This window comes from Colobus angolensis, unplaced genomic scaffold, assembly GCF_000951035.1.
Source record: "Colobus angolensis palliatus isolate OR3802 unplaced genomic scaffold, Cang.pa_1.0 Scaffold162, whole genome shotgun sequence".
Lineage (NCBI taxonomy): Eukaryota > Metazoa > Chordata > Mammalia > Primates > Cercopithecidae > Colobus > Colobus angolensis.
Genome location: NW_012114733.1, coordinates 2,451,056 through 2,475,721, shown reverse-complemented (window position 1 = coordinate 2,475,721; position 24,666 = coordinate 2,451,056). Strand labels below are relative to the sequence as shown.

At 38.9% G+C, this 24,666-nt stretch overlaps 1 pseudogene; it reads right to left on the bottom strand.

Moving 5' to 3' along the window:
• Positions 1-24,666, bottom strand: part of LOC105508486 — a 51,635-nt pseudogene that overhangs the window by 19,694 nt on the left and 7,275 nt on the right.

The following is a 24,666-nucleotide window of genomic DNA, read 5'->3' as shown; positions in this document are numbered from 1 at the left end:
CCTAAGACAAAGGGGCAGAGAGCTGAGGATACAAGCTTCCCTTGGAGGTTTCAGTGCTTTACTGAACTCAGATCTAGCATACTTATTACCTCTTTTTACTAAACATGTCCTTGATCTCAACTTTTGGGACGCAAACGTGGCTGCAGAGACAGTAAATCCCAGCCCCTGAATCAGAAAGTATCCCAAATCAAACTTATTTATGAAATGTATAGAGATATGACACTGTGAGGTATGTTTGTGTTAAAAAAAAAAAAAAGTGAAAGTTTGTGTGTGTGTGAGTAGGCTGTAGAATACAATGTCTGGAGTCAGTTTCTATCTATTCCCAGTTGTTTATATTTACTGGAAAGAGCACTGGATTTAGAATCAGAAAACCTTGCTTTGCTTGGACCCTTGTGCTGTTAATTGCTAATCCTCTGGCCTCAAATAAATTATATAATTTCACTGACCCCCAGTGTCTTCATGAGTAAAATAGAACTTTTAATAATACCTATCTCAGAGGATTGCTGTGAGAATTAAATTGTGCCAGGCATGTAGTAAGTATTCAAAAAGTGGTGACTAGTAGCAGGTAGTAATCTCTGAACACTTACCATGTGTCAGGCACTATAGAAGCACTTTAATATTATTTCATTTAACCTTTAAAAAAACCATCAAAATTGGCATTATACTTGACATTTTACAGATGAGGAAACTGAGACTTAGTAAAGTTAAACTTGACCCAAACAGTAAGTGGCTGAGTTGAGAGCTAAGCCTTGGCTCTTAAGTTATTGCAATGTTCTTGTATGTTGGTTCCTTCCTTTTTTCATATCAGAAAGCAGTAGTGTCCCAAGTTATTTTAACCAGAGTGTTAGCAGTGAGATGTAAGGAACAGAAGCAACAATGAAGGTCAATTATTTATTGTTGAGAGATAATAATCTGGGTGGAGCTGTTTAATTAAAATATAATCAAATATAAGGTATAATTTCTGTTCAAAAGTAGAAATAAAGACACTTTCATCAGTATTTATCATATCTTTATAGAAGATGAGTCATTGGTTTCATTTTAATACAATTTTTTGTACATCTCTAAAAACCTGTTTTATACATGTTTCTAGCTTCTTTTAAAGAAAGAACATTGTAGGATCTACAAAATTGTATACCCCTTGCTTTTTCTTGAGAGTGACAGAAGTGGGAAAGCTGTTTCAAATATATTTCTCCACTTTCATGGAAAATGAGTTTTTTAAGAGTGCCAAATGTAATAGTTACGACCCAACTATGCTTGCATAGAGGGAATTTTTATTGCCTTTAAAAAAAAAAAAAACCTTGAGAAAGAAAAAGGTTCCTATTTCATTCTAACTGTAAATCTCCTCCCACAGAGATCTGTTCTCACTTAATGTCCCCCTTTACAAAATGACACATTTTATTGGTGGGAACAGTGGGAAGCATCATTGCCTCCTTGAGTGTCTGTCTTTCAAATCTACCCATTGGCAGTGGGAAAAAAGAGGGTGCTGAAGAGAATCACGAACTATGGGAAGATGAAGAAATGAGATTGTCTCTCGTGGAGGATCAACTTTCCTCCACAATTTTACCATGAGAGATAATTGTCTCTCATGGAGGAACAAGGATCCTCCACAACTTTAAGGAGAGACAATCTCATTTCTTCATCTTCCCATAGTTAATTAGTCTAGGCAACCAAGACACTCATTTTCTCTATGGTAGGGACATTTCAGTCTAGGAAAAGATGCCATCTTCCTGGTAAGAACAGTTTATTTCAAGACTGTGTTTTCTCTAGAATATAGGCAAAGATATTTGGAGAAAAACCTAACTGTAGCAGGACTTTTTGCTGAGGGTTTCTAATAATCAGGATCCCTACAATGGCCTTTTTCTGATTCTCAGCTGTAATTCATCTTAGAAGTGCTGCAGCCACCAGAGGAAACTGTGTGTAGTTGAGTGGTTGTGCTACAGGTTGTCATGATGGCTAAATCTATGGCTGGACAAAAATAGCCTACCAATTCATCCATAAACAGGAAACTGATGGAGAGTTTATCATGCCAAAGAGACAATTGATATCTGAATGACTCAATTAGGCTGCTTTAAATGCCTTAATTCAGTTTATTTATTAAGCATGCAATTTATACTAGTAGTTGAGGCTTCAAAAATGAATAAGATATAAACCATTGCCACAAGAGCACAAAGCCAAGTGAGAGAAAGACATTTACTTGGATAACAATTTTTAATAAGTATTATAATAGGGTTTGTACAAACACCAGAGGTACATAAATAAGAGATAAATAAAATCTTCTTTGAGTGGAGTTGGAATTAAACTAGTAAATACAACTACAAAGAGGCAATTGTCAAAACTGAATGATTTGCAATTTTACCCTACTGGCAACCTAACAAGTTAGCCTTCTACAGTTTCGTGGATGCAAGCAAAAAGCACAAGATTCCTGGGACAGAGATGAAGAGCTTTATTACTCATGGCACCACAAGTAACATGAGCTTCCTGTTGGCATTGGTTCCTCTTTTTGCTCAAGCCCTACAAGGATAACACAGAGGGGCCAAGGGAACACTAGGTATGCAGTGGATTTGCATCACAGCCGAGCAACCCCAAGCTTAGGAACTTCGATTCTTTTACAATGGGCCACAAACAGACATATATAAACTCTGCCCCAGGGAGATACTATCAGTATTATATTGGACAACAAATAAACCTGCTCTCTGCTCCAGAAGAAAAAAAGTTCTCTCTTCTAAGGCTGTTTGCTAAATAGGTATTTTTAAAAAGATAGTCTGGAACAAAAGCTTCCAGTGCTTCTGTTTGCTAGATGTGCAGAAATGTGAGACCCATGGAAAACTGTCTTCCAACAATATCCATTCCTTTTCTCTATACCATATTAGCTTTTGATGTATTTTCCAACATGTGTAGCCACTCTGATTAATCTGACCTATAGAGGATGAGATAAAATGTCTTTAATTTATCTCATACAGCACTTAACTAAAACTATTAGACTCCAAGTAGTTGAAGGATAGCCTTCAATATGGTCCTTGACCTGGATCTAGAATGTGCCAGAAACAATTAGTTAATCAAATCCCATAAACCATCAGCATCTGCCTTAGAAATTCAGATAGCTTTCTCCACAAACTTCTGTACTGATCTTTCTACTCGGCCCAAGGCATTAATCCAGGTACAAGAGGACATATAAGTAATTGCACAGACTCTCTATCTTGTCCCCAAATGAAGAAGTTGAGAGCAAGTCTATCATCTGTCATATTTTTGGCCAGCAAGTTGAGGCTGACCTGAATGCTTTCCAAGGCTGAAACAGTGTTACCTTAAACCTTTGAAAGTCTCTTATGACCACACCTAAGGTGCAAGTCACTGTATTTTTAGAAAAGAGGCATGTTAATGTCTTACTTCCATGTAAAAAGTACAGTCTCAAGGGCACCCGTGCTGCTCTGGAAAAGAAGTGTTATTTATCATTGTGGTCTATCCCTTCTCCCCCAATAGGACCTACCTCAGACAGGGACACAGGTTGACAAAGCCTCCAATATGGTTTCCTGAATGGCTGATGGGCCTTAGGTATCACACTTCAGTTTGATTAATTGTATCTAGTCCTCGTGTAGGAGGGACTACCAGAGGGCCATTAGTTTCATCTATAAAGTCAGTGAAAGTGACAGTGATCTACTTTCAAGGAAAGACTGAGGAGCAGCTGTGGGAAGAGGGGTGCGGTAGACATCTGGAGGTGTGACAGGCACTTTTTGTGGGAGGTGCATGAGCTGGGCCAACCCTACTTTTCTTACAGACTTCACAGAAGGATAAAGAAGAACAGGGATCACATTATTGTCAGAACTCTTTATCAGGAGAAGGAAGGCTCAGCATTCACTTAAATTCAAGGTACTTGCTGGAGTCTGGGAGAGCAGCACCATGGTATTTGCCTTCATAAGGAAGCATGCAAAGGAAATTCTTAAAGACAAAGATCATTAATGCCTATCTGTCCCTCAAGCACTCTGGGGTACAGGCATTTCCTCCCCAGGTACTACTGAGTTGTTTCTCTTCTTCCATTGCCACAAAATCAGTGTATCCCATTTCAGTAGGCATAAGTTCACCATTTTTTTTTTCCAGTTATTCCCCACTGTACACAGAACTTTCATCCAGAAGGGTCAGATACAGGAAAGATAAGGGTATTTTCAAAAAATTAACAAGAATTAAGTTTTATTCCCCCAGGCCCCTTTGGTAGACAGAATGATGTCCTCCCAAAAATGCTAATCCTCAGAAATCTCCAGAACCTGCAAATATGATAACTTACATAGCAAAAGAGATTTTGCAGATAAGATTAAGTTAAGGATCCTGAGACAGGAAGATTATACTCAGTGACCTGGGCAGCCACAATGTGACCACAGGATCTTTATAAGAGGAAGTAGGAGGGTCAAAATCAGAGGGTATTCAGTCTGATGCCAGAAGTAGAGAGATTTGCAGGTGTATTAGCCGGTTTTCAGACTGCTGATAAAGACATACTCAAGACTGGGAAATTTACAAAAGAAGGAGGTTTAATTGGACTTACAGTGCCATGTGGCTGGGGAAGCTTCACAATCATGACAGAAGGCAAGGAGGAGCAAGTCACGTCTTACATGGATGACAGCAAGCAAAGAGAGCATGTGCAGGAAAACTCCCCCTTATAATAACCATCAGATCTCTTGAGACTTACTCACTATCACGAGAACAGCACAGGAAGGACCTGCTCCCATGATTCAGTTACCTCCCACCAGGTCCCTCCCACAACATGTGGGAATTCAAGATGAGATTTGGGTGGGGACACAGCCAAACCATATCAGTAGGTATTACTTTACTGGCTTTGAAGATGAAGGAAAGGGCCACTAGCCAAAGAGTGCATGTGGCCTCTAGAAGCTGGAAAATTCTAGAAAATGATTCTTGCCTAGAACCTCCAAAAGGAATAAATTCAAGTAACACCTCAATTTTAGCCCTGTATAACACAATTTCCTACCTCCAGAAGTGTAAGATAATAAACTTGTGTTGTTCTAAGCCACTAATTTTGTGATAATTTGTTACAGCCACAATAGTGAACTAATACAGCCCCCTTTTCATTGTGTTGCCACCAGGAGGTATACCAACTTATCTGGCCTTGAGCTGATGATGCCAGGATAAAGAAAGATACATTATACCTAGGAATGGTCAATACAGAATCTAAGATTTTCAAAATAGGCCCATGTAACCACCATCCATTTCTTCCTAATTATTACCCAAGAAGGAATCATGATCCCTTTCTAAGACTGGCCACATTCAGTGACCAAGCTGCCTTACTACGGTGTGTAGATCAGGAGGAAGTGAGAAAGGTAGCATCAGGAGAAGGTAAGAGAAATAATATCAGAAATACTTTGGAGTCCCTTTTTGAGGTTCTTCCAGTGCTGGACTATCAGATGCCTGTGGATGGCAGGGAGTGTGGAAAATCCATGACTATCAGCCCATTATTGAGTAGCTTCTACAATAAATGGTGCACCATTGCCAGACTGTAGATGATCACGTAATCTAAAAACATGACACAGATTAGTTTTAAGGGCCACAGTGGTATTACTGGAATCATCTGATTAGACTGGAACCACTCTGTAACCTGATAAAGTATCAACAGTGATGAGGTACCAATGATTGCCTGGAAAGAGGGTTAAAGATCCAATGTAGTCAAATTTCCAGAAGCAGGTGGGTCAATGCCCAGTGCAATGTGGCTTCTTTCACTGTGAGAAAACCATGTCAACTATTGGCAGCAGTCACAAATCTGGCATGCAGTAGTAGCTTCTTCATCACAAATATGGAATCCTTTACATTGTGCCCAGTCTATAATGTTATGTTCAACTGAATGATTTATCCCAGTAACAGTGGTGGCAATGTGGGCAGTGCAGCCTTGTTTAGCAGCTTAATTCCCATTGGTATCATCAGAGAACAGGCACTCATGATGGGCATCTACATGAGATACCCAGATGGCTTATTCAGCAGCCATGATTCATTCTCACATTTCATGGCCCCCAAAGAGGGATGTCTTTAGTCTGCCAGTCTGTAATTTTCCAAGTGGCAGATCACATATTTAAGCCATTGGCAACAGCCACAAGTCAACAAAAATATAATAGGGTTTATTAAAGGGAATATTGGCCAAAGATATAAAGTGAACCAGGAGTCTGCCAACTGAGTACAGCAACTATGACCATTTTCAGTTCTGCATAGCTGACACTGATACTGAACAGCTGCCTGGTGGAAACCACTTAGTTCCAGCTTGACCAAACCATCAGTACATCCATCACAAGCATGTAGGAAGAATCTCTGTGAATCAACGCCTCACAAGCCAATGGCTTTGCTTCAGTTGGTGGAGTGGGAAGTAAAGTTAACTCCAAAGGAATAGCTGATACTTTTCCACATGAAGTCAAGATGCCACTGAAGCCAGCTCTTGAATTAAAGGAGCGTATTATTGAATATATCTTTTCCTTTTGATAAGTGAAGCTTACTAGGCCATTCCTACTTCGTTAGTTATTGAGTCAGAATCAACTGATCCCAAAATATTATATGAGTATTAAGCAGGGGAGTCAGAAGACTTCCAGGGTCTGGCTTTCAGATTCAACATGAGCCCAGCAGCAAACTGATAGCTGATTCTTAAAATTAGCCATGCCATGTAGGCAACAAGGCCAAGCAGCATCTCTGGGTAGAGGCTGCTGCCCTTTCTGAGAGGCTTCCATGGCAAAATGGTTAGAAACTTGAGCTCAAGGGGATCCTTAGGGTGGTAGAGTCTTCAACATGAAATACTGCCACAAGTTGCTGGACAGCTTCCAAAGCAGCCTGTTTGTTTGGGCCATATTCAACAGACAACTTTGTGGTTAGCCAAAATAAAGGTCCTAGCGGAAACCCCAAGTGAGGCACTTACTCTTTCCAATACCCAGTCATCTGCTGGACTTTCATTTGGATGGTGAAGGGCTGAAGAGACAGCTTTCCATCTCAGACCATTCAAAGCCAAAGACTTGCCAGTGTTGTCCCACACCCTTCACCTCTTTGGCATCATCTCCCACTTTTCTTCCCTTCATTCATTTTGGCCTGCCCACACTGGCCTTCTTGCTGTTCCTGAGATGTCTAGCACGTGTTCGCCTCAACCACTGTTTCTTCTCTCTGATATGTTCCTCCCAAGACATCTATTTTCTCTTCTCCATCTCCTTTACATCTTTGTTCAGTTGTCAATCTTCTCAGTGAAGCCTTTGACAGTCACCTTATTTAAAATACGACCAACTGCCCACTTCACAGCACTCCACACTCCCTTGCCTGCTTCATTTTTGTCATAGTATTTTCTGCCATCTCACTATACATTTTACTTAACACATTTTATGTATTGTCATATTCCTCCACTAGAATGTAAGCTCTATGAGAGAGTGTTTGTGCATGTATGTGTGTGTATTTATTTCAATGCCATTTCCCTGGTACTTAGAAGAACATGTAGCACTCTGAATGAATGAATGAATTATACACAGATGCAGGCAAGGAAGGAAGGAAGGGTCTTCCATCCTGGAATTTACAGAGTATGCAGTTGTGTCACACAGAACTTCCTAGGTGGAGGGTGGTGGGGAACTGGATAGAACATACAGAAACAAAAGTTGCTGATGTAGCTGAGAAATAATTGTGCACAAGGTAAGTAATAAGGAAACACCTTTATACTCTGGGTGATGGAGAAGTCTGAGGAGGCATAAATGCCATCTACCAAGTGTGTGACTGCATCCCATGCACTGATAACGTATGACTTTTCTGAGGAAAGCGACTGCCTAAATGATACTTCTGCCTCCTCAATAAAGCCACAGCCTTAGAGAAGATATTGAGAAAGGAAAGAAACAAGACTATGCACTTACCTGCCAGGACATAGTGAAAGAGTCATGGCCATGAGGAGAGTCCATAGTGCAGTGTAGTATCTGGCTGTTGCTCTGGATGCACCTACGAATTATGGAGGGGGAGGTTTAATGGTTTATCTTACCTGAGTTGTCCTAGGGTTGCACATCTGCTGCCCTTCGTTTCGTTTGTTGGAGTTTTTCAAACGGTAAGTGGCCAGATGTCAAGCTTTCTGTCACTTATCGGCCAACACCATCCCTCCTTCCTCAGTGAGTTGACAGGACTACTGTTGCTGCTCCTGCTGTTGTCCCACTGATAGGTGTTTTGCCAGCCATGGGCAGGTTACATGATGCTGTTGTGAGCCCAAGCTAATCGCACCTTCCAGTCCTGAATGCTAGCTGCCTAGCAGATGTTAGTTCCAAGCAGAAAGCGATGAGCTGCCCAGTAAAAATTGCTAACTCTGAATTCTCTCTCATCTTAAAGAAAAACAACAACAAAAACCCTGAGAAATCTGATATGGTCTTCAGTTCTTTAATATCTACTTTGGCATATTTAAAAACACCATGATTTGCTAGGCTTTTCTACCTTTTGTGCTCTAGCACACACCTCCCTCCCAATCTTTCCTTTTCTTTTCCTCCTTGTATACCCAATCCTACAGATGTTCATGAGCTACCTTCAGAAAGTGGCTGATACCCTTTTGGAATGAAAGGCCACTTTGTCTTCACATTCCAAGTGGCAGGGAGCCCAAGCTTCCCTTTGCAGGCAGTACATATCTGTCTGCTTTAGTACATGGTGGCAGACATTTGAAATATGGTGAATAAAAAAGGCTATAGAAATCAAACTGCACTTGTGAAACAAAACGACAATAAAAACAACTCCCTAATCTTTTAAATGTCATGCAGCTCAGCTATAGTTTTCAACTTAGTGTTCACAGCCAGTTCTGCCTTGATTGCATTTCCTCTTGGCACTGGCCAAATAACACTTTCTGTTTAGAAACTACTTAGTTGTAATAAAATTACCCACATCAGCCCCCACAAAATATAAAAGCAAATGAGAAGATACACAGGAGACAAGCTGTAGTGAAACAAATGGCTTTCTGTCCCTGGGGGATGATCACGGACTATGCTTTTTTGTCCTCCTGCAACATTCACTTTTAGGGGCTTATATATATACGTCATTACTATTAACTACTCTGAGATTAAAAAACAACTTCTTTTCATACTCTACCTAGTATTATAACCATTCTTGTGTTTAGAGTGTTGGGAAAGCAGTGTGTCCTTACAGTTACCTGTCATGGTGGCTACATGCACACGTCTGAAGTTAGGTCTGTTGTGGTTTGAATTCCAGCTTTGCTATTCAACAGCTTCATATGACCTTGGATCCATTGCTTAAGTTCTCTAAGCCTCAGTTACATCATATACAAAATAGAAATAAATATATCTATATCACTGGGTAGTTGTGAGGATTAAGTGAAATAAATAATGTACAGTACTAGATAAGAGACTGCTAGTTGTCCACCAAAATCCATTCTCCCCTTTCTCTTTGGTTCAACACTAGACCTCAATTTTTTAATAAATATAATTTTTATTTGTTAATTATACCTCAACAAATCTAGAAGAAAAGGGAAACATTTAATTAAAAAAAATTCTAGTATTTTATACACTGATATTTGCATTAATTACATTTTCTAAAAACAACATATAAATCTATAGATTATAGATTTTTTTCCCTGTGAGAGTCCTATAGAGAATAGGCATACTCTGCTAAAAATGTTCAATAGGTAAGGACTCTTTCACATTTACATTCCATTAATGTGCATATTAAAACACATGCCAATGTGGTTTTTTAAAGATTTTTCTTTTTTTAAATTTTACTTTAAGTTCCAGGATACATGTGCAGAACGTGCAGGTTTGTTTCATAGGTAGATGTGTGCCATGGTGGTTTGCTGCACCTATTAACTTGTCTTGTAAGTTCTCTCCCCTCGCTCCACACCCAAACAGGCCCTGGTGTGTGTTGTTCCCCTCCCTGTGTCCATGTGTTCTCATTGTTCAACTCCCACTCATGAGTGAGAACATGTAGTGTTTGGTTTTCTGTTCCTGTGTTAGTTTGCTGAGGATGATGGCTTCCAGCTTCATCAATGTCCCTGCAAAGGACATAATCTCAGGCCTTTTTATGGCTGCATAGTATTGCATGGTGTATATGTGCCACCTTTTCTTTATCCAGTCTATTTTTGATGGGCATTTCGGTTGGTTCCATGACTTTGCTATTGTAAATAAGTGCTGCAATAAACATACATGTGAATGTGTCTTTATAGTAGAATAATTTACATTTCTTTGAGTACATATCCAGTAATGGGATTGCTGGGTCAAATGGTATTTCTGGTTCTAGATCCTTGAGGAATCACCATATTGTCTTCCACAATGGTTGAACTAATTTATATTATATTATATATACTTTTTGATGGAGTTTTTTCTTGTAAATTTGTTTAAGTTCCTTGTAAACTCTGGATATTAGACCTTTGTCAGATGTGTAGATTGCAAAAATTGTCTCCCATTCTCTAGGTTGCCTGTTCACTCTCATGCTAGTTTCTTTTGTTGTGCAGAAGCTCTTTAGTTTAATTAGATCTCACTTGGCAATTTTGGCTTTTGTTGCTATTGCTTTGGTGTTTTAGTCATGAAGTCTTTGCTCACGCCTATGTCCTGAATGGTACTACCTAGATTTTCTTCTAGGGTTTTTATAATTTGGGGTTTTACATGTAAATCTTTAATCCAACTTGAGTTAATTTTTGAATAAGGTGTAAGGAAGGGATCTAGTTCCAGTTTTCTGCATATGGCTGGCCAGTTTTCCCAGCACCATTTATTGAATAGGGAATCCTTTCCCCATTGCTTGTGTTTGTCAAAGACCAGATGGTTGTAGACATGTGGTGTTATTTCTGAAGTCTCTTTTCTGTTCCACTGGACAATGCCAGACCTCATTTTTCTATCTTCCCTTGTGGCTAGGTGGGACCAAGTGAATAAATTCTCTCCAAAGGTATGTGAAGAAAAGTAATGGGTGCCACTTCAGGGCCTAAGTCTTAAAGCAGTACCCCTGCTGCCCCCATGTTCCATCTTCTTCCTTCCAGGTGGAACCAGGATCTAGTGGACCTTTGTGTTTTGAACATGCAGATGGCAATGTTTTAGACTCTAGAGGCCAGGAAGGTGGCAGATGTAGGTCTTTACCCTTGGGTCCCTTGTTGATTTCTTGAAGCAGAGCCCACCTTGAACATTTACATTTGACATAAACTTCACTTTGAGGTTTTTTGTTTTTGTTTTTTGAGACAGTCTTACTCACTCTGTCACCCAGGCTAGAGTGCAGTGATGCCATCTCCACTCACAGAAACCTCCACCTCCCAGGTTCAAGTCATTCTCCTGCCTCAGCCTCCCAAGTAGCTAGGATTACAGGCATGTGCCACCATGCCCAGCTAATTTTTGTATTTTTAGTAGAGATGGGGTTTCACCATTCTGGCCAGATTGGTCTCAAACTCTTGACCTCAAATGATGCATTTGCTTTGGCCTCCCAAATTGCTGGGATGAAAGGCATGAGCCACTGAGCCACGCCTTGTTTGAGCTATTGTGTTTTTGAATATCCTTGTTAAAGGACTATAACCTTTACCCTAAATAGGTGTTTAGTATGAGATCCAGCTAGTTACAGATGTTAAAAAAAACCATATATATTGTGTACATGCAATTTCCTTATCAGACTATGCTTTCTTTGTGGCAAACTTGTAACAATTCTTTATTGAATAAATATAGTTAATAGAAGTAAATCACAGTTCATAATATTTGGAGTTTGAAGTCTCAGTTGTTACATATTCTTTTCTTTCCCTTTCATATCTGGCTTTTGTAGTTTCCCTTCTTCAACTACAGGCTGTCTAGAGGCTAGAATTAATAATGTTTTATGATGCAGGTGTTGTTATCATAAGGTTGTTTTGGCAGCAAGTATATGCCATGATCTGATATGATAATTTCTTCTTTAAAATACAATAAATCTTTAAATAAATTAGGAATTCCTTCTCTAAATAAACTGCTTATATTACAGGTAACAATGACAGTGGTTTTCTGGAAAAATTAAGCAGATAAGAAAAAATGTTCAGAAAAGTTCCCATGAATTTAAAAATAATCACTCATAATTTAGAGTTCATCGTTCTTGAGCTTTATTTCATGAGATAGATTTAGGTCATTATTTAGAATGTGCTTCTTCTTGCATTAGAAACTTGATAAAAAAGGACAGCAGTTTATGATGGCTGTATACTTAATAAGATATTAAAATTTCATACTGCAGCAGGAACTCAAGGAGAAGAAGTATCTGAGAGAAACATATCCTTTCTAGATATTTCTATGTTCTGGATTCTGGTCTGGGCTATAAATTGATGTGAAACCATTATCATTTTTATGACCACTTTATATGCCTATATGTGCTTAGAATATAATTAACATGGATGATTTTGGGGAAAAGATAGTTAATTGATTTTTTTTTAACTTTAAGTCATATAGGCCATGTATAACCTAATAGTGAGGAACTAGTTGATTTCTATTTTTTTCCTAGGCAGATGTCATCTTTCTGGCTGTTTTCCTTAGGAAAGTTTATTTTAGGAGCCATTTGAGTTTCAATTTCAGCTTTGACACTGTCTAATGTGTCTTTGGTAAAGTCACTTAGTCTTTTTGAAACTTAGTTTCTTAAAACTTTAACATGGAGATAATAACCATAATTACTTCCTAGCATTACTGTGAAGATTAAATGAGATAATGTATATAAACCTTATAACAGTACCTGGAATCTAGTAATTGCTCAAAAGAGTTAACACATTTTATTAAGAGCAGTGATTCTCAAAGTATGGTCACTAGACCAGCATCAACACCACCTAGGAACTTGTTAGAAGCGCAAATTCTGGTGACTCAATCCAGATCTACTAAATCAAGAAACTGTTGGGGTAGAGCCCAGCAATCTGTATTTTAACGAGTCCTCCAAGTAATTCTAATCCTCTAAAGTTTAAGAAGCAGTCTTATGTAAATGGTTTAATATTTCTGGGTTCTCATTTTTTCCAACATGTAGTACATTGCTGTGATCAACATATGATGCTCAGAATCTGCTCCTGTTTTTTTGGAGAGAGCACCTTAATTTTCCATTATGGAAATCACCTCTTCCCTATTCTCAGTCCATGTTGTTGGGTGGGGCCTATCCTATCTACTCCCAGCTTTGGAGTGGGTTTCAGGGCTAAGCCAATTAGTGTATCCCATCCATCAGGCCACAACAATTACTTCAAGCATGGACCTTTGATCAGATTTAGGTCAATGAAAGCCAAGTCCAGGAATTTCACTGGTATTGTTGAGAAGATGAAAGCTCTTCACCATTGAAATTGCTAATAGGAGTACATAAACTTAGAGTTAACATAAGAACAGAGGTTCTCAGAAGGGAGTCAGACAGAAAACTTTAGAGTCAAAGATGGATAAAAACCAAGTCCTAATGACATTGATTGAATCCTTAGACCTAGCCATGCCTGAATGTCTCCCCCTGGACTTTATAGATAAGAAAAACATTATACCTCTTCCTCCTCTAGAACAAGTTTTCTTATTTTAAATGTCAGTTTTCTATTATTTAAAATGAGACCTTATTAGTAAACTATCTCACGAGATTTTTCTAAGTAGTAAGATGAATCATTGTATACAAAAATACTATCAATCTGGGCCATTTGAGAAACAGACAGTAAGATAGAATTAGATGTGCAAGAGATTTACCAAAGGAAATGACTGTTTTGGAAAATGCATATGAAGTCAAGGGAAGATGGGAGAGCTATCAGACCGGTACTGCAGTGAAGACCTGCACTATACTATTAATACTTGTGAAGGAGAAAGGGAAGGAAAGGAGGTTGTGGAGAAGAGCCTTAAACTGAGGCCCAATTCTAAGAGAGACTCTGAACCAAAGTCATCTGCATGAGGAATCCCCTATCTTCGAAGAATGGACACACCTTAATATCACGCTCAGCGATTGGTTAGAAGCAGCCTGTGGGAAATTTGGCCTCTGTGAGAAGACAATGATGGATTTCAGAGCACAGCAGTTGAGGTCTAGATCAATCATGCTCCTCACAGTCAGAGATCTGACAGACACATTTTCATGACCATGACAAATGCCTAGGGCAGTGTCTAGAGTTAGTAGGGCTTTGATAAAGGCTAATACCATTTCCACCTAACCTATTCTTTTGAAAGCAAAACAAACATCCTCAAAAACCTTGTACACCCCTTCTATTCTTTGTTCTAATTACGAGTGCAACCTGGGTCTCTTTCAGCAGTCACATGTTCTAAATATTACAGACCAATAAAGCAAAATAAACTCTACTAGCCCAGCAAGAAGCAAGCTATTCAGCTCATCATTTATTGCAAATGCCATTCAGGTGTTGCCTTTAATGCATAACTGCCAAGCATACTGATTTTGTCAATATTACACTTGGACTAAAATCAGCATAGGTTAGCTCAAAGCATAAGCCACTCCAGGTCTCTCTTATTGTAATGGAGTGTAATTTTTACACACCTTAACCCCAATTTATCTTTCAGTTACTCTGGAGTAAATAGTGGTTCATCAAGTTCAGTAACTTTTAGGGCTAGGAAATAGAGTTACAAATTCTTGGAACTGCATACTCAACAAGATCCAGCCAGACCATTTTCTCTTATTCTTCCTTTCCTCTGGCTGAAGAGTTGAGGATTAGTAGTAGCCAGGTGAATCACAGATATTTGAATTTTTAAAAATGTAATTCAAATAAAATTTCTGAAGTTACCTAAAGTACTAAAGGAAGAAGAAAAATATGAATTACTATTATTGAGAAGAACATTGTAGACAGCATTTTGTTTTTTTTTTTTTTTTGAGACAGACTTTCACTATTGTTGCCCAGGCTGGAGTGCAATGGTGTGATCTCGGCTCACTGCAACCTCCACCTTCTGGGTTCAAGCTATTCTCCTGTCTCAACCTCCTGAGTGGCTGGGATTACAGACAGGCACCAACATACCCAGCTAATTTTGTATTTTTAGTAGAGACGAGGTTTCTCCATGTTGGTCAGGATGGTCTTGAACTCCCAACCTCAGGTGATCCGCCTGTCTCAGCCTCCCAAAGTGCTGGGATTACAAGCATGAGCCGCCACGCCTGGCCTTGTAGACAGCATGTTCTAACTCATTGACTAGTGGGAAAAATGATATACAAATAAGACTCATATTATTCTTTATATATATTCATCAAGGATACCAGTTACTACTATACTAAAAATGTTAAAAGCCTGACAACTTAGGAGTAATGTTTTCTCAGTTGAGTGCACATAATTCCCGAGATAGCATAATACCAATGAGGTATGAGCTAACTGTATTACTATCTGAGGGATGAGTCTCTCCAGTGCTTCACTCTGCAACATTAAGGGGCTTTCCCACCACATACCACATATCTTGGGTTTTTAATTCTCTCTGTTCTTTGGTTTTGAAACCCCTATTCAAAACTTTTGTATGGTGGTTTTAGGTTGGGCATGGGGCAAACCAATAACCTTTCCTCGGTTTTCTTTGTAACCTTCTTATTCATTTGTTTAGAGTTTCTAAAAGACTCGTTCAGTTTCCCTTTGTCCTTACTCAGATGCTCCATCCTGTTATGCATGGCCCAGCTCTGACTATGGCAAATGCTGAGAGCTCCAGCATGAGCTGGAGTAAGCTACCATTTGGCCTAAGATAAGGAGAGCAACATCTGAATGCAGCCCTAGAGGAGAGGGGCCTGGGCATCCTAGATCAGCATGCTGGCTGGTGTTAATAATTGTATTCCAAAGGACAGAGACTAAAGCTGGATTCCAACATGAGACAGTCCTTTGCTGAAAAGAGCCAGAGAAGCAAGCCAAATCTGAGCCCATCAGCTTCTGGCAAGCCAATAAGCAATACCAAACCACAGGTCCTGTTGCAAAATGTAATAGAGATTTTAGAGCCAAGAGTTCGCAGTAGAGTAGGGATAGGGTTTGAGAGGCAGCAGGTGAGATACAAGCAAGGAAGATCTAGGCGGCTTGCCATGAGTGACTTAGGGTATCTCCAGCTTGTCACTATTCATTGATTAGTGTGTGGCACTTGAGTATTTGGGTTCCTTTAAAGGGCCAGAGCCAGTTTGTTGTATAGCAGAGGTGCCATGCTATCCCCATCTTAGGGTAAACCTTTAAGTCTAAATGATGTGGGAATAAATTCAAGTTCTATGCAAACTTGTTAATTCCAAGATATTTGATCTGAGGGAAACGGCTCATGATGCATTCTTAAAATTTCCGGGAAGATATGGTTTTTATTTTTAGTTGAAAGTCTTGTCCATCAGGGAGAGTAATGCAACATTACTGGAGAGATTTCCAGAAGCCAAACCTATTCTGAAGCTGGCAGGGGGTTACCTTCGATGCTCTCTAGGTAGTGCAGTAGAGTGGTTTAAAGCATGAATTCTGAAACTAGTATGCCCAACTTTGAATCTCAGTTTTGCCCATTACTAACTGTGTGTACATTTAAATAAGTTTTCTAACCTCTTTATGCCCCAATTTTCACATCAGAAAAGTGAGAATGATAGTTGTACCTATGTCATGGGGTTATTATGAGAATGTAATGAATGTAAAGTTCTTAAAACAGAGCCTAGCACATAGTAACTATCTATTAGTGTTGGCTATTACTATTATTCACTTGTAGGCACTTGGGCATTTTAAGTGGAACCTAGAGTTTTGGTTTTCAAACATTTTAAAAACAGCTCTTTCTTAAAATTCAAACTTTCATGGGAAATTCAACATGTGAAATAAACAAACATGGTTCTTCTCCACTTGATACAGGAGATGGGGATACCCAAAACCCTGCCCACTCATCCCTCTGTAAAACTTCACAGAATTCAAAGGCTGTGAAGAGCACAGTTTGAAAACTCTGAATAAGAATTGTTCAGACCCTCCTTGCTAGTGGAAAATGTGCTATCATCTATTGGACTATTATTGGCTCTAGAAATGGAAGCTAGAATGCCTGGGTTAATCTTAGACTCTTGGCGATGGACCTAGGACAGAATGGAACTCAAGTGACACGTGGCTATACTCAACTCATGTTGTAGTTGTGTAACACAAATAACCACCCACTACATAATTCCTTTCAAAATATGGCAAAGTACTTTTGCCAAAAGTTAGTACAGAAGGGAAGATTGACCTTGATTTTCAGGAGAGTGCAGACACACACACACACACACACACACACACACACACACACACACACAGTGACTTATTGATGAGATTGGCATGTGAACAGCATATCCATGTTGAGAACATGGGTAAAATATTTCCCTATGAACACATACATCTCTAATGCATAACCCCAACATACAATTCATATTTTAAAAGATTTGTGCTTTGCCAATGAAATATCAAGGTGTCAATGTTAGATTTCTCTGTTTATTCATAAAGTAGTACTAAATACTCTGTTGGACACTGAGAATACAAAGATGATGAAAATTGTTTAATCTCAAAGAATTCAGTGTCATAGGGAGAGACATATAAATGCAATACGTATTTACAATTTGTTGTAGTAAATGATAAAGAAGCTATAGAACACAGAAAAAGGATAAACCATGGGAAGAAGTAGGGAAATCTTCATGGTGGGAGCAAGAAACTGAGTAGAATTTTGCCAGGTGAAGAAAACAAAAGCTGGGGATATTTCACTGACAGAATAGCTGTGAATCGTTTGGAGGTTAGGGTCCTTGGGTTTGTAAGATTTAAGGCTGTAGATGGAAACTAATGGGGTTCATCAAATAATTTGACTTTATTTTGAACAGCAGGGAAATACTGAAAGAATTTAAACCAATTAATGATGTGATTAGACCCAGAAGTGGTAGAAAGAAATAATGGATGTGGAGCAGTAAGGGGTTTGGAGATCTGTTGAGAAGCTCTTGAGATGCAGTAAAGGGAATGTGTCAGACAAGACAGAACAGAGGTTGCTAAGCCAGATAGTATCCAGAGTTGCCTTTTGCATTGCTTGTACGGTGTTAGCTCATATAATGTTTTTAAAAATTCAAATTGTTGCCATATGATCAGATTTTTCATAAAATTCTGGATTTCCATAATTTTTTGCAAAATTAGAAGATGGCATGCAAACAGTTGGCTGGCGTTAGTAACAGTTGTTCCTTATAGATGTAGTGTGCATTTTCCTGGTTACTACAGTCCCCAGCTCTCCTTCTTGTGTCTGTAACACTGGAGCAAAGTGTCAGTAGTCATATACCATTGCACATTTATGTCACCAGAGGGCATCTCCACAAATGGAGTCTCTCCTGAGCCTATAATCAGTTGCTGTCCTTACTGGAAAATTCACTTTCTAATGAATTGGGGATGATGGTTCTCACTACTGAAAGCTATAGCATTTCCTTGGGATCTCTTGATTTTCAATGTATCTGTGAGTTTTGCTTCCTTAAGTATGGCTTAAATCTGATGTTGAAGTGGTTTGGTGTTGGATGTAAGGGACCTTCTTGCAAAAAAGTATTGCATTTCCCATTGTGTAGCAAATTAATCAATAGATGGGTGCTTATAGCAGGCCAGCTGCAGATCTAGGCACCATGGGGGATACCAGAGATATGAGACAAACTACCATCTGTATTAGTCCTGTTTGCCCTGCCATAAAGGAGTACCTGAGATTGGATACTTTATTTTCAAAAGAGGTTTATTTAGCTCACAGTTCAGTAGGCTGTACAAGAGGCATGGTGCCAGCATCTGGAAGTTTTCAATCATAGTGGAAGGTGAAGGGGGAGCCAGCATGTCACATAGCGAGACAGCAAGCAAGAGAGAGAAGAGGTGGGAGGGAGGTCCCAGGCTCTTTTTAACAACCAGATCTCCTACAATGTAATAGAACCAGAACTCACTCATTACTGCAGGGAGGTCACCAAACCATTCATGAGGGATCTACCCCTATGACCCAAACACCTCCCAGTAGGCCCCACCTCCAACACTGAGGATCACATTTCAACATGAGATTTGGAGGGGACAAATATCCAAACTATATCACCATGCCTCACAGAAATTCACAATCTAATTAGAAGGCATTTCCAATCTACTAGCTGAAGCTACCTCTTGTCAGTCTTGCACCTCTGCACTCTTGATAAATGCTTTCTAATCAGCAGAATACCATCTAGTTTACTGAAGCAACTATCTCCCCAATGGCACCTTGAAGCCTGAAAAAGTTTCTACAGCTCTGAAGGGGGTGGAAGCTGCAAGTGGAGAGCAGCATCTGAACTGGATCAGTGTAGTCTATTCACACTTGGACTATTCTGTTGGTTGCAGCATCCTAGGGTGTTTGTTGTAAATGGGGTGGAGGGGGGATTCCTTTGAGCCTGTGGGAAGTTTGAGCAGCAAGCAACCAGTCACATATCCCTGTGAGCAAGATCAGAATTGCTAAGTTTAAAAAAAATTATCTGTCTTCTAAATTATGGGTTTAGAAGATGATACAACACAGTTGTTAGTGTCTTGTTTTTCCTAATGTTCTACAAATTTATACATCTTCTGAGAGTACATATACTCTCACCAGAAATAAGAATAAATTATGGCAATAAATCTATTATATAGTGACCTAATAAGAAAAGTGATAACCTCTTAAAATGTCACACAGTGGCATTTAATTTACATTTAAAAGGCAGTTACTATGAGTAATTATAGCGTAATTAAATATTGATTATTCTAAGAACTCTGTTGTGATTTAGGATCTATGTAGAGTAAAGTAAACCTGGGTGGTTTGAAATAAACTCAAAATGACATTAGTAACTACTGTGTAATTACATGTTATGGGTATTAAATGTGACTAAACAAGTTAAATATTTATGAAGAACAAGTCAAATATTATGATAAGATATCAACATTGGTTTTTCAGTACCTATTCTTATTATATGTCTATTTTGCGAAGTAGCTGCTAAATGTTTAAACTTTCCTAAATTTTGCATTTCTTTTTTTAACTATCAGCTTACTCTCAGTTCTTTCCATGAACGTTAAAGTATTTAGAAGATAAATTTCATGTATTTTTGAGTATTGTATTAGGGTTCTCCAGAGGGACAGGACTAACAGGATAGATGTATATATGAAGTGGAGTTTATTAAGGAGTATTGACTCACACGATCACAAGGTGAAGTCTCACAATAGACTGTCTGCAAGCTGAGGAGCAAAGAAGCCAATCCGAGTCCCCAAACCTCAAAACCTCAAAAGTAGAGAAGCCGATAGCGCAGCCTTTAGTCTGTGGTCAAAGACCCGAGAGCCCCTGACAAATCACTGGTGTGAGTTGTTAAAGCAAACTAACTATGGCCCAAGAAGGACTCTATGCTTCTATATTTGAGGCCTTGTGGATGAACTGTAACCTAGCTTAATAGTCAGATAAAATTGAAAACCTAACTCAATAGTATGCACCTGTAACAATAGCTGAGCGTTGGCCAATCCCAGCAGCCATACTTCAACCACTCAAAGCACATTCAAATAAGGCAAATGACGAGCTGCAACCAATTTCGCTGTTTCTCTACCTCACTTCTGATTCTTGTATGTCACTTTACCTCCTTTTTGTCTATATATGTGTTCTGACCACGAGGCACCCCTGGAGTCGCTATGAATCTGCTCTAATTCTCGGGGCTGCCCGAATCACGAATCATTCATTACTCAATTAAACTCCTTTAATTTAATTCAGCTGAAGTTTTTCTTTTACCAGATGGTGTCAGAAGCCAGATACGAAGTGGAGCTTCTAGCTTCTAGTCCCCAGGAGTGCTGAGTGAACTTGCAAGGTACCTGCAGGACTCACTTGTGTCCTTTGATCTCTCAGAGCAGCTGGGACTCGTGGGTAAGTTCCCCCTTGGGTTTTGGAGCTCTGTGGATTTGTGTTTTGAGCTCTCTGAGTTTCTTTGAGCAAATTTCTGACCCAAACTGGGTTTGGAGTCACGGCAGAAACAGCACTGGGTCCAGGAAGGGATTTGATCCAGGAATTAGCTGGCTTGGATCCAGTTAGAGGCCTCTTACATCTGACTGGGCCAGAAAGGAACTGGTAGTAAGCAGCAATATGGCAGGGGTTATAAAATGCACAGGGATTTTTGTGTTCTACTCTTTTGTTTCATTTTTCTTGCCCTATTAAGTAGGAAAAAAAAAATCACTGGCTAAGTTAATCAAGAGAACCTGAGAGTAAAGCCAATATTTTAGGTAAAAAATGGGATCCTTAATTTCTGTGAAACTGAGTTTCTTCTGGCTTATAGACCTGGGAGACAGTGAAGTCTTACAGAATCTTATAAAATCTTACTAATGATAACTTACAGTGGAATGTTCTGAATGAACAACAATGCACTGAAGTACATTTAAAAATGAGGGCTCTCTGTAAAGTCCCTTTCAGGTAAGAACAGATTTGGCACTACAGGATGTCAACTGCTTATGCTCTTTGGAATAATGTGCCTTGCACCCTTTGCTAAGGGCTATGGGTGACAGGATTAGGCATGTATAGGATCACGGGACATGGGGAGCTTTTTCCTCCCTAAAGGGGAAATGAGAGCTGATGAGACTGCTGGAAAAGATCCCTTTGCTACCGAGAAGCAGCCACTTGAAGTTTTCAGTGTCTCTGCAATGGGTGGGTCTTTCTGTGGCCTCCCTGGCCATTTCGCCTTCCCCACCCGGCCATAGGCAATGCTTTCTCTCTCTCTCCTTTCCCTTTCTCATCTTTTCTATTACCCAGGGCAACCATCTTGCCCAGAGACCACATGTTGAAACTTCTAGTTGGAGGTTGGAATAAAGATGACGGGGCCCATCTGAGGGCAAATTTAAGCCTTGCTCGTTTGATATTGGGTGCTAAGCAGAGTGGCTAATGTCTATGTTTTATCACATGTATTTTACTCTGGCCAGAACGAAAAGAAAGATAATTTTCCTTTATGATGCGGATTGGCCCCCAGCGCAATGGTGTGGCAAGCTGAGTCACTAGGGCCGCTCAGGGAAAGAGAACCCAGAAACCTGGCATGCCTGCAAAATGGTAAGAATTTCTTACCAGTCAGATTTCTGGCTTCTGTCTCTCTGTGCAAATGGTCGAATGGTAAAAATCATTGTTTATCTCTTCTGTAAAGTTTTGATTAATGCAAAAAAGAATTCTGAGGCTAGTCTTAAACTGATGTATTTGTGCTATGAATTAGTTTTTCTGTGTCAAGGGGTACCTTAAGGTAAAACATGGGCTTAGGACCCCATAAGCTCGCTGCTCAAGGCAGCCCTGCAAGCTGGTCAATAACAAATTTTCCTGCATGTCCCTGAAACAAAAATAAAACTGGACGGGGTCTCCATCTTGTCTTATGTCCTTGGGAGTTTGACCTTGTGTGGCAGTACTTTTGGTCTCTGTCTTCTGGGGAACAGGAATTTTAGGGTTTATGTCATAGTTAGCACTAAAAATTACCTTGGGTAGTTAAAAGCCTTTACAAGCTCAAAATTAGCTACTCTAGATTTCTTCTGAGATGTACACTGGAGGTTGCCATGTACTGTGGGTCAGTAGCTAAGTTTTGCCCTTTCACAATGGTAGTTTGGGTTTGATTCCCTGCTTAGGAAGTAAGTCCTTTCTGGTTTTATATCAGCGTGACATTCTTTAGTTTGTTCTCTTCCATGGACTATCTTAAATTTTCCTTTCTGTGAGCACCTGGGAGGTTACTTTGGGTAAAGTTTAAAAGCCAGAAATATCGGCTATTTGGCCTGGCTAAAATCAGGTAATAAGAAATGTTAAAAGGACTTCGTTAAAGAGTGCTATGGTTAAGAGCTTAATTAAAAGCAGGTATTCAAGCTCTAACAGCCTGGACTCCTTGGTAAAAACAGGAGGCACCAGAAACCCCTTTCTTGGCCCTGTTCTTCCAAGGACTCTACCATAAAGCAAATAACCAATTAAGAATCTTAAAAACTGACAAATGAAGAATCTTACAACTACTGTAGTAATCTTCTTCTGTCTTGTCTATATAATTATGTATGTATTGTGATGTTGGTATAAAAGAGCTCTAATTAATTGGCTTAAACAAAAATAAGCACTTACATCAAATATTTTGAAAGCAAGATAAAGAGTGTAATGCCTTTCAGTTCATGTGACTTAAGTAATCTTTGGGAAACCAAGATATTTTTAAAAATTATTGGCAAAATAAAGACATTTGGTCTAAATTATGCGGGTCAGATATTAAGTTTACTAAATGCTTTAAGGTCATAAACTGCTTCTTAGGCTTTTGAAAATTGTTCCATTTACCTACATTGGAGACATTAGATTTTAGGTAAGGCCTGGGGACAGGTGGAGTTGGAATACCCCCTAGCTATGCTCGAGAGTCAGCTCTTATCTACACTTCTGCCTGGTATGTCCTAGGCTAGACTCCACACCTAGTACACAATTAAAATCCCTTACTTACTAAGGTTTTCACCAAAAGGAAAAGTTGCTAAGAGTTAATATTGTCATATGTAATTGAGACTACTGAAAAAATAAGTTTACATACAAGGTATGTAAGGAGAATAAAATGCATTTTGATTATAAGATAAGAAGGTGAGGGAAAGTAAATTTTGCCTAGGTTAGAGGATTAAAGGATTGTTTTAAACTAACTAAAGCTAAAGATTTGAACAAGTTGTAAGAAGTTTACAAAAATTAACTGTAAGAGATTCTGTGTGAGAACATATTGGCAAAAGTTAAAATGGCATTGTTCAGCTTTTTCCCCCCATAAATTGGACATTGGAATAAAAGCACAAGAGAGTTTTCTTAGAACATAGTTTTGCTCTGAGAAAAAAATTGTAAAGGGCAATAAAAGGTTTATAAAAATCTTACCTTATGGTCAAACTAATTAAAACTGAATAGATTTATAAAATGTTAAAACTAGCTTTAACGTTAAAATACACTAATGGAAACATAAAATTTGTTTTTCCCTTTTAAAAAGGATTTTTATGTAATATTAAAATGTAATGAAAGATTTTTGTTTACCTTTTAAGCAAACTACAAAAGCAAAAGAGGAAGAAAAGAAAGAAAGGAGACAGAGTCCGTTTTCCTCATGCTATCTTCATTGGGTCTTGTTTGGAAAGCTAAGTCTCCTCTCTATCAAAATAATGTTTTTTCCTTTTAAAAATTTTCAAGTTATCATTTTGGCTAAATGAATGCCTTATGGTAACCTAAGATTCTATTCTGTAATATACAATGTTTTAAACCTTTGGTATTTAACAAACCTTTCAAAGTCAAGCTCTAGATTATTATGCTAAATCAGTCAACACTAACATTGTTTAAATGAACAATTTGAATGCATTCCATGATCTGATTCAAATTACCTATGATAACCCATTAGTTATTAGTGTTATGCACCTACCTTGGAGAAACAACGGGTATTCAAGAGGACATAAGTCCAATGTTAAGCATGGACTCATGAAGAACCAGGGCAGCTGCCTTGTCCTTCCTGAGTCCTTAAAGCTTTTGTTACTAAAGGTTCTGCATTCCATGACTTGTCATAGGAAAGATAAAATAATCTAAGTTGAATATATTGATGTGGTGACTTATAAATTGTGGAAATAGTTTGAAACCAATATTTGGTTCCATGTTCCTGGAAAGACAATCAAAGCTTCAGGTACATTTTGCTACCTGATGGGCCATTTAAATATTTATAAAGGGATTTCATTCAATTTTCATTTTCTTCTTTTTTTTTAAATTATTATACTTTAAGTTCTAGGGTACATGTGCACAACATACGGGTTTGTTACATATGTATACGTGTGCCATGTTGGTGTGCTGCACCCATTAACTCATCATTTACATTAGGTATATCTCCTAATGCTATCCCTCACCCCTCCCC